This window comes from Gekko japonicus, unplaced genomic scaffold (genome assembly GCF_001447785.1).
Source record: "Gekko japonicus isolate JY-2015 unplaced genomic scaffold, Gekko_japonicus_V1.1 scaffold1815, whole genome shotgun sequence".
Classification (NCBI taxonomy): Eukaryota; Metazoa; Chordata; class Lepidosauria; order Squamata; family Gekkonidae; genus Gekko; species Gekko japonicus.
In genome coordinates this window covers 168,643-180,032 of record NW_015170337.1, presented here as the reverse complement: position 1 = coordinate 180,032, position 11,390 = coordinate 168,643, and positions in this window count along the sequence as shown.

Sequence of the window (11,390 nt, the reverse complement as noted above, 5' to 3'; positions counted from 1 at the left end):
GAGGCAGATTTTAAGGAAAGATTACATATTTTTGTAAGTAGATCCACAAGTTCACATTTGAGTTCTTTCAGAACTCTTGGATGTATGCCATTTGGGCCTGGTGATTTATCAGTTTTTTATAAGTTGTCTATCAGTTTTAGGACCTCCTCTCTCATCGCCTCACTCTGACTCAGGTCTTTCAACACCCCTCCCGAAATCAGCGGCTCTGGAGTGGGCAAGCACTTCTCATCCTCCACAGTGAAGACGGAGGCAAAAAATGCATTTAGCTTCTCAGCCATTTCCCTATCATCCTTCAGTAATGCTGCCTCCCATCCTTCAGTAACGCTGCCTCCCAGAACTGGTATTCAGAGGTTTTATGTGTTGGAAAAGGCAATGTCTGGTATAAAAAGAAGAAGAAGAAGAAAACCCTGTGGGGGAGCAGCAAGAAGACAACTAGATCGGATATCGACCCTTTCTGCACTAGACCTTTAATCCTGGTTTAGTGCTATCTCCTACTACCTATTCTGCACTACACCAAGTTCACCCCTCTTTTTTATCCCAGTGTTGTTGTTGTTTTTGTCGATTCTAGATTACATCGTGATCACCCTGGTTCGGACTGCCATTGGCCTGGGGTATATGGATCCTGTTTTGCTGTGGGCTTTCCCTCGATCTGGAGTGACCCTGGGGCAGATTCAAAAGCAGAATTTTTAACTTGGTTTCAATCCTCCCCACACCTTCCCCACCATACCTAAGTCAAACATCCATGTTCCCAATGCAGAATTTATAACCCAGGGGAGGCAAGTAAATCGGAGTGGGACAAGATTAGTGCAGAAAACAACAACAACAAAAGGAGATAACTGCAAGGTAAATAGCCACAAGTTGAACACAGAGAAAGCTCGGAGTGAGGTCCAAATGTGGAAAGGGCCACTGAGGTCAATTAAAGGTCCTTGTTAAAGCCATCCATGCTCATGCCCATCCTTATGTCTTCTGGCACCTAATTCTACAATTTAATTTCTCATTAAGTAAACAAGTATTTCCTTTTGTCTACAATCCTGAATCTACCACTGCTGTGATCCTGGGAATGGTTTCATTGGTGAGTACGTGTGGTTGAGTGTGTGTTGGGACTGTGATTAATTTTGGAATGAGCTTGTTGTATGGTAGATCTGTGGTTTGCTCATGACCACAAGGAGATCCAGGGCTAAGATTATATTCCAAACCCGAGTGCCCTGGGGACTGGGATCCCTATCTTGGGTTCTAGTGGAAAGCTCAATGACGACGTTGACTCCGTTGCAGTAAAAGAAGGTAAACTTTATGTGGTTTATTAAAAAAAGGAAAGAAAACAGAAACAGAAAGTGTCCCGAATCTTTATGCCTCTCAAGTTCAAGCCATAACTATAACTTTTTTCAAAACATGAGAATTACACCCTTCATTGGGATAAAAGCTCCTGTAAGTGCTTTTTGAACTTGCTTTACTTCTCATCAGAGTTTACAATATACCAACCCTATGAGAAAATTATGTTGTTCTAAACATTGTAACACGTCTGGGATAGAATAGGAGTATGAACATGATATCAGTCAATTACGGCTTTTGTTAATTATTGTGCAAAACTGACAAGTATGGATAACAACACTGAAAGAACAATTGTCCAAGAATATTCCTCAAGTCTTTATCTAAAATGACCAGCTGTGTTTTGGTTTCCTCCTTTTGACTACAATAAAACAATATCTACACAAATACTTGGTGATTATGAAACAGTTGCTACAAATGGATTGTTGATATCTCATTGAGTTCTATTACAGTGCCATTTGGAAAGGGGGGGAAATAGTTTACAGAGAAGCACATCAAAAGAATAATGTGCTCTATGACTTACATTATTTGTCAGCTGTGACTTTATGCCCTTGTCCACAAATGCAGTAGTTTTCAACTGAAAAAGACAAAACAAGAGATAATTAGGTTTGTAAGATGCTTGGACTTTTTGCCAGTTGTTTGCACCCAAATTTAATGAGTGTCTGTTTTTCTATAAACATATGTGCATGAGGCCAATGCTCACTGTATAAGTATTCAGGCATTGATATTCAAATGCAAAATAAACGGGCTCCTCATCAAGCCTGAAGAATTCAAACAACAAGGATTTTTAGTGTTTTCTTTGCTTAATGTCTTTCCTGCCACCACCCATGGTGATTTTGTTATATAGCTCATCAAAATACTTGGAATTGGAGACCCATTTCTTTTCTGCTTCTCAGGATTGTAAGAGAACATGTGTCATTTTTTTCACATGTGCACACCTATCACACTTCACGAGAGGTTGTGTGTGCTTGGGCATTCTTATGGATGCCTTACTTCATTGCTAAGGGATGCATGTCCCAGGACAGAACAAACTGTGGCTATACGTTACTTTCAGCACATAATGTTGTATAAATTCTCAAGCATCCGATCACTGTTTTCGAAAACCCTTTAAAACATGGACACAAATTGTTCAACAAATTCACAAAATTACGGGAACTAACTTACCTTTTCTACCTGAAACGGTCCTGTTGGATGTCATCCCAAATACCTGCGAAAGAAAAATCACTAGAAAATTAATAGCAACATTGTTAGCAATTGCATGAATAACATTAGCCCAATATTGGAAAAACAAAAATCAACCTACTCTTCAATGTTGGCAAAATAAAATCTGGGAACACTTTGTATATGGTAAAATAGTCTCTCACCAAAAAGATTTTCAAGCAACTTGGTTCCCAGCAGTGGAATATTTCGCAGAAGAAGTTCGCAGAAGAAGTGATTCCAAACAACTCTTATTACAAAGATCTGTTATATTTTTAAAAGGCTCTTACGGGTTGAGAATGTTGATTATTGCATGGTATTAATATGTGTTCTGAATGTACTGTTGAATATATTGTTCAGAATAATAAAAAACACTTATTAAAAACAAACAAACATGTAGGCCCATGATTTGGACTTTGCATGGACATTCAAACCAGTCATGCGGTATTAGTCACCAGTTTGGCTCACATCTTGTTTGTTGGTTATAAGCAATGGGTTTCCTTCCTGTCATGCCCCAACTTAGCCACAGTGATCCATACAATGGTCACCTCCAGACTGGGTTACTGTAACTTGCTCTGTGTTACCCTTGAGACTGACCCAGAAACTCCAACTGGTCCAGAATTCAGCAGTGCATGTGCTTACAGGTATACCATCTAGAGCCCACATACAACCAGTGCTCTGCCAACTGCACTGGCTCCAAGATGAATACCGATCAGGTTCAAGGTGTTGGTTTTAGCCTTAAAAGCCCTACATGGTCTTGGTGATCTTGGTAGTACCTTGTATCTGTTTTTGTCCCACATTTCTAGAAGCAAGTTAAGCAAGATATTGTTCTATTCCAAAGTTGATTCCTGCCAGGAAATGAAATAAAAACAGCCCAACAATGGAGAACTGCCAACATGAACAGGATAGCTGATATCACAACATCAGAGGGCATACTCCAAAAACAACGCCTAGAGAGGAAATTAGGACATAACATTCCCTGGTTCTTTTACTTGCCACTTAAACACCTAACTAGGCAAATATCAGAAACAACTGGCTCACAAGTCACCACGGCGTTCGAAGAATTACTAGACTGAAAACGAAGCCTAAATAAAGGTCTGATTTCAAAAATGTTCACGATCCTAATCAACCTATACAAACCACAAGACACAGCTCTATGAAATAGATGGCAAGCCAACTGTGAATCCACAATTACAGATGAAACATGGAAACTAGTATGGTCCTCACAACAGATCACCTCAACAACTACTGCCACAAAGCTACAGTCATACAAGATACTCACCAGGTGGTAAATGATGCAAAAAAAAAAAAAGCTCTGTCCACATCATCGCATACGCCACTATGTTGGAAGAAGTGTGGTCAAATTGGAGACTACACCCACTGTTGATGGGAATGCCCAGCCATTAATAAATTTTGGCGAGAAGTCCTAACATGTATTAAGAGTATCACGGGCTTTGAGATACCGCTAATGCCTGAAGTTCTCTTCCTAAACATCTGGCAAAATGTTACAATTCCATGAAGCCACAAGGAATCTAATGACAGATTGTAAGATCTAACATAGTAATGCGAACGTAACAATGTGTTATGTCAAATTACCCTGTTTGTAAACTGCACTGCTATCACTTCATTCTTGTATATTCTGTTGAAATACTAATAAAAATTATTTTTTAAAAAATAGTCCTTACATGGTCTGGGACCAACATATCTTCAGGAGCATCTCTCCTGGTATGTCCCCCAAAGAGCATTGCACTTTATGGACAATAATCTCCCAGAAGTCCCCAGCCCGTAAAGTATTCTTCTAGTCTTAACCTGGGCCGGAGCCTTTTCAATTCTGGCCCTGTCCTGTTGGGACGTGCTTCCAGAAGAGATCCAGGCCCTGCTGAATTTGATGCCATTCCACAAGGCCTGCAAGACAGAAATGTTCCGCCAAGCCTACGGTTGAGGCAGTGAAGTTCCGTCTGAATCGGCTTCCCCCAGCCCCTTCTCTGCCATCTATCCTGTACTTGCACCAGCTTTTCCAGTGACACACAGGCTGTACAACCTCACTTTGGATGAAATATGTTATTCTGTGCCTTATATCACCCTCTGATTGTATCTTAATGTATTCTTCTGGTAAGAATAGATTCTTTTGAACTATGGTGCTGGAGAAGACTCTTGAGAGTCCCTTGGACTGCAAGAAGATCAAATCAGTCAATCCTAAAAGAAATCAACCCTGACTGTTCCCTGGAAGGCCAGATACTGAAGCTCAAATACTTTAGCCACCAAATGAGAAGGGAGCACTCACTGGAGAAGACCCTGATGCTGGGAAAGATTGAAGGTCAAAGAAGACGGGGACGGCAAAGGATGAGATGGTTGGACAGTGTCATCGATGCAACGAACATGAAACTGAGCAAACTTCAGAGGACAGCGGAAGACAGGAGGGCCTGGCAGGATCTAGTCCATGGGGTCGCGAAGAGTCGGACTCGACTGTGCGACTGAACAACAACAAAAAATTGTTTTGATAACTAATCAATGATATTGTTTTTATCATTATTGTTACCCGCCCTGAACCTTGTTGCTCAGGGGAGGGAGGGGTATAAGTCCAATAAGATAAATAAATAAATAAATAACCCGAGAACAGCTCAATCACTTAGGTGTTCAGATCCATTAAAAAAACAACAACAGATGTCTCTGTGTACATTATTAGACCCCTTTCTAGTATTTTTATATGTGCATGTGCGTGTGGCATGTGTGTGCACCTGGAAGTCATGGCGACCTCTGGTCACTGACCCCTACTGGGGGCCTGGAGGATATTCAGAGAGGTGGTTGAATAAAGCCTGCCCCCGCCTCCCACCTCTGGTATTCCAAGGAGGTCTCCCATCCAAGTACTTGCCAGAGCTGACCCTGCTTAGTTTCCGAGATCTGACAAGATCGGGCTTGCCTGGGCTATCCAGGTCAGGACATTAGACCATGTTCTTGTGTGATCAGAATCCTTTATTGGATCTGCTGACTTTCCCACTATCTGTCTGCTTATCTCTGAGCTACCCTGAGCTCGCCTCGGCAGTGAGGGCGGGTATAAATTTAATAAATAAATAAATGCCACTTCCAAGTGTTAAAAGGCATATGATTAAAAAGAGGGGAGGTTGAGTCTTACTTCTTAGACATCTCTATGTGCCTTCAGTGCGTGCCTATGAACATAGCTAATATTGAGATCACTTCATAATAGATTCCAGTGACAATGCAGGTGCAAAAAGCAAGTGATGCAATCTAGGGGGTATCAGCCGTTCAAAGGACATATCCAACTGCACTGATACAAAACGAGGATAAACTGCCAGCAAGACGTAGCAAGTAAGTCCGGGCTTAATGATTAGGTCATTCTAATGATTGGACCATAACCTCAGGAGAATCTGTGCCTCTTTTTTTCTGCAATCGAGAAAAAATGTCAAGTTTCTTATTTGTTATATTACCAAGGTACAACTTGGCTGTTTAGCACAAGTATTTACTGCACAGGTGAAAAGCATCTCATTGTGCTTGAGATAAATCTTGACAGAAACTATCAAGGCAATCTCATCCAGAGCTTGTTTCAAAATCGGGATCAATGTAAATTCACCGAGTGATCATGTTCTTGTTGAATTCCTCAGTGTATTCAAGGCCAGTATTCAGAGGGGAGGAAATACTCATGGAATTAGAGGGGAAAGACATCTTGACCCAAGTGGAACTCCCCCCCCCCACTCTCAATCTTTGAGCTGTTGAAATTCGCCAGCGATCAAATTTCAGGATGTGTTTGTGTTACAAAGACAGGGTAAATGTAAATGTGGAGGTATGAAACTGCCTGATACCAAGGGAGACTATGGGTCCACATAACTTAAATTTGTGTTCTCTGCTTGACTGGCTCTCCTGGCTTTCAAATTGTTCTCAGCCCCTGCTACCTGAGACTGTTTATTAGAAGAATCCAGAACTTTCTGTATGTGCAACATGTGCTCGCTTGCCACTGAGCCACTGATTTTCCGAAAAGTATAAAAATGTAATGCGGGAAAGAATGGAACTGTGATATGAAAGCAAAGGTATATTCCAATGAAATTAGCTTCTAAAACTAGTAAGGTATACATGAAGATCTAAATGTCTAAGAGTTCAACTGCTTCTTAGGGTCTGTGTAACCCCCCAGTGGGGCACATATCACCCCCAGGGCAATTTTGGACAGGAAATTGGGTGGTGGTGGTAGGAGCCCCTTCTTTTCCCCTACTGTGGGTCTGATCCAAATTAAGCACCTGAAGTGCTTGAGAACTTAATTCCCATCTGATTCTGTCTGACTAAAAAGAATGAGAAGAAACCCCAAACCAACTCCCCCCCCCAAAAAAAAGGGAACATCTGTTTTGGCCCAGAGTTGGTTCATTCATGTAGGCATATTATTTTGATTTCTGTACCTACTATTATTCTACTTTTTAAAAACAAACAAACTAGACCCTGCTTACAAACATAAACAGACAAAAATGAGGGGAGAAGAGGAAGAAGAGTAGTAGTAGGAGATTGGATTTATACCCCACCCTTAATTCGGAGTCTTAAAGCAGCTTACAAACTACTTTCCCTTCCCCTCCCCACAACAGACACCCTGTGAAGTAGGCTGGGCTGAGAGATCTCTGAGAGAAGTATCCTTGTGAGAACAGTTCTGATAGTACTATGGCTTGCCCAAGGTCTTCCAGCAGCTGTGAGTGGAGGAGTGGGGAATCAAACCTAGTGTAACAGGCCGGATTCACCCCCCGGCCAGAGTAACCCCGGGGTTACTCTGGCCTAGCCTAGAATAACCCCGGAGGGGTTACTCTGCCCTAGCCCGGAGTAACCCCGGGTTTACTCTGGCCAGGTGTAACAGGCCAGATTCACCCCCCGGCCAGAGTAACCCCAGGGTTACTCTGGCCTAGCCTAGAATAACCCCGGAGGGGTTACTCTGACGTAGCCCAGAGTAACCCCCCAGGCCAGATTAACCCCCCAGCCTGCTTTCTGGGGCTGCTCTCCTGTCTCCCTTTTAAATTACTTCTTATCCCCAGCACCAGCAGGCCTCAGGGGCCAGATCAGGCCTGCCCAGCTCTTGGAGGAAGAGACTCTGTCCGGCCTAAGGCATGACTGGAAAGACCAGAGAGCTGTAAGAGTTATCTGGGGTTATTAATCTGCACGATTACACCTGGCCAGAGTAACCCTGGGGTTACTCCAGGCTAGGCCAGAGTAACCCCTCCGGGGTTATTCTAGGCTAGGTCAGAGTAACCCCGGGGTTACTCTGGCCAGGGGGTGAATCCGGCCTGTTACACCGGTTCTCCCAGATTAGAGTCCGCGCACTTAACCACTACACCAAACTGGGAAGGAAAATGAAACACAAAAGGACAGGTAAATGGAGAAAGAGAAGATATTGCCCATGTTCTATAGCACCTGTTACCTTGAAGATAGATCCAGGTAGCTATAACACCTGCTACCTTGGGCAGAACAATGGGCCAACTGTCACTGACACACAAAACAGTACCTGAGAGATAACAGTCATCCAGACCAAGAAAATGGTAAGTTGTGTGGATGGTGAACTTCTTTGTCCTCTGTAGCCTTGAGACTACATTACAGTTTTTTATGATGCCGAACATACTCTTGTTCTAAATTTGCATTGTATAAGCTCATTCTTCTTCTCTGACCTTCCTCAAATGGTTATCCTTTGCAGTATATTTATCAGTGTCTTCCCTTGTCTTCCCTGTCTGGCAAGCTGTCCAGTGCCATCCTCATAACATCTGTCACAAATGGCTGTCGACACAATTCCTGTAGTCCTTCATTTGTTGCTGTGTCTTTGGGTCGTAATTGCCACATTTATCTTAGCTACCTATTGTCAAGCACCGGCCCTACTCCTCTTGGATCTTGCAGCTAATGTCTTTGTTGTAGTTCATTTAGATTTGCATCTTTTAGAGTGTTTATATGGTAAATCTGTAGATGACAATGAGGGTTCTCCAGGAACATTGTTAGTAGCATTGCCGTTTCTTCTCATGCAAGAAGGAATTAGGGGTGTGCCGGGGGGGGATCTGTATTTTTTGGATTTGGATAAACCAAACCTGGAAAAAATATTGGTAATTAAACTTAATAAAGCCCCAGAGGAAGGGGAGGTATTTAAAGTTAAAATGCCTCCCCTTTGCTGGGGAGGCATGTTGCAGAGATGGCACATACCCCAGAAGGAAGGGCTGTGGCATGCGTCCCCAACAAATGGATTCTCAAATGAATGCCAAATAGATTCAGCACTATTCGGGGAATCCCTGTTCAGCATCCAAATCAAATAAAAAATCTGATTCCGCTTTAGGCTTGCCCAAATAACACCAAATAGGCATTATTCGGGTTTTTATTCGGCTCAGCCAAACCAAATGCACATGCCTAGAAGGAAGCAACCAGACATATAGTATTCAATAGTAATCGGCATTAGGGTGGATCCAGACAAACCTGAAATGAAGACTCACAGTGTGGGTTTTTTAAAATATATGTGGGTGGAGGTAGCCCAGCTTTTCCCTGTGTTTGCAAGGACAATGTATATTTATCATTGCCCTTGCAAAGGCAGGGAAAAGCTGGGCTCCTTCCACACACATACAAGAAACCAAAAACAAAAATAAGAAGAGAAGAGAAGAAGAGATTGGATTTATACCCTTCCTTTCACTCAGAGTCTCAGAGTGGTTTACAAACTCCTTTCCCTTCCCCTCCCCACAACAGACACCCTTGTGAGGCAGGTAGGGCTGAGAGAGCTCTTGACAGAAACTGCTCTTTCAAGAACAGCTGTGCCAGAACTATGGCTTGCCCAAGTTCATCCAGTAGCTGCAAGTGAAGGAGTGGAGAATCAAACCCAGTTCTCCCAGATTAGAGTCTGCACACTTAACTGCTTCACCAAACCCACACCACGACTCTTCATTTATTAGTGATCTGAATGTTGATGTTTGTCTTCCCATCATCTTCAGGTGGTCTCTTGGGTTTTTCAAAGGAACTATAATGAGAGTGGGGATATGGAATGGAATGGTATAGTATAGTCCAGTCTTCTCAGATCTCAGAAACTAAGCAGGGTCTGTACTTGGATGGGAAACCACCAAGGAAGACTTTGAAGATGAAGGTGATGGCAAACAACCCCTGCTTCATCACTTGCCTTGAAAACCCTATGGCATCGCCATTAGTCACCTGCAACTCTATGACACCTTACACACACACATAATGACAGTGGATATCTCCAGCCCCCCACTCCAGATCTTCTTTCCATGCATCCCAGACTTCAAATATGTTCCAGGAATCATTTCACTTCAACTAGAGCTCAGGATTCTGCTCTAGGTTCTGATGGATATAGATTTTTTTTTTTACCCTTCCATCTTAAAAATATTCTCAGATTCTGACAAGAAAGAGAGGGAAAAAAACCCTTACTCTTGGCACAGTTTCTTCCGCATGGCAAGGATTTTCTTATTACTTTCGTCACTGGTGTGTATGTTTCCAACACACTTTCTTGTCCTTGGCTGCCATTTTCCCTACTACCAACATTTTTTTTAAAGTCCTTAACAAGCCTTCCAATGGCATGGTAGGCAAGAGGGCAATCATGAGAGATTGATAGCAGGAACTGATATGGGCAAGGAAGTGCTCACTTTCCTGTTCAGATGGTGCAATAATGCTCTTGAACACCACTTTTTCAGAAATAAGTCATAACAAAGCAGATATGGGAAAGAGAATCATGGAAGGAGGATGTTTCAACCAGGAGTTTGCATCCTTTTTGGTATGGTGTCGCAGAAGTCCAAATTTACTTGCTTGGCATGGTGACTCATCCGAGGCCAATCTAAGGTTTTTGGGGGTTTTTTTTGGTGCTCTAGGTTAATTATCTTTTTGTATACCGTTTTGGGCCTGACTTAATGGAAAACAGTATAAAAATCTGTTAAATCCATCTATCACATTTTATCCCACCCTGCCTCCAAAAAGTTCAAGATGGTGTCTGTATTCCCCCCCTTCTCACTTTATCCTCACAACAATGCTATGAGGTAGGCTCTTTTGTTGACAAGCTCGAGCGTGTCCAAAAGAGGGCAACCAGGAGGGTGAGAGGGTTGGAATCCAAGTCTTATGAGGAAAGGCTGAAAGAGCTGGGTATCTTTAGCCTGGGAAAGAGAAGGCTTAGAGGGGACATGATTGCAGTCTTCAAGTATTTGAAGGGCTGTCATGTAGAAGATGGAGCAGATCTATTCTCTCTTGCTCCGGATTGCAAGACTAGATCTAATGGGTGGAAATTACAAGGGAGTCATTACCGGCTAAATATCAGGAGAAACTTCCTAACTGTAAGAGTGGTTGAGCAGTGGAACAGTCTGCCTCGGGAGGTGGTGGATGCTCCTTCGCTGGACGTTTTCAAGCGGAGGCTGGACGACCATCTTTCGGGTATGTTGTGGGTATGTAGGGCTATCTTTTAGTATACTCCTGCAGAGTGCAGGGGGTTGGACTAGATGACCTGCAAGGTCCCTTCCAACTCTAACATTCTATGATTCTATTATTCTCTCTGGTAACAGAGAGCATCAAGCCACCTACCATGCTTCATAGCAGAAGTTGGAACTTTAAACCTAGTCCGTTGTGGAAGGGGCTGTGACTGAATGAAAGAGTCTCTGCTTTGCGTGGAGAAGGTCCCAGGTCCAATCCCTGGCATCTCCTGTTAGAAGGACCAGGTAGCACGTGATGTGAAAGACCTAAGACCACAACTAGAGTCTTCTCACAGATCAATGACACAGGTTTGATACCTGCTGGATGGAAATTAAGTATTATTGTCCCTATACATAAAAAAGAGAGCAAATCTGCCCCACAAAATTACAGACCAATCAGTTTGCTCAACATAGCAGCTAAGCTATATGGCAGATACCTGCTGTGTAAAC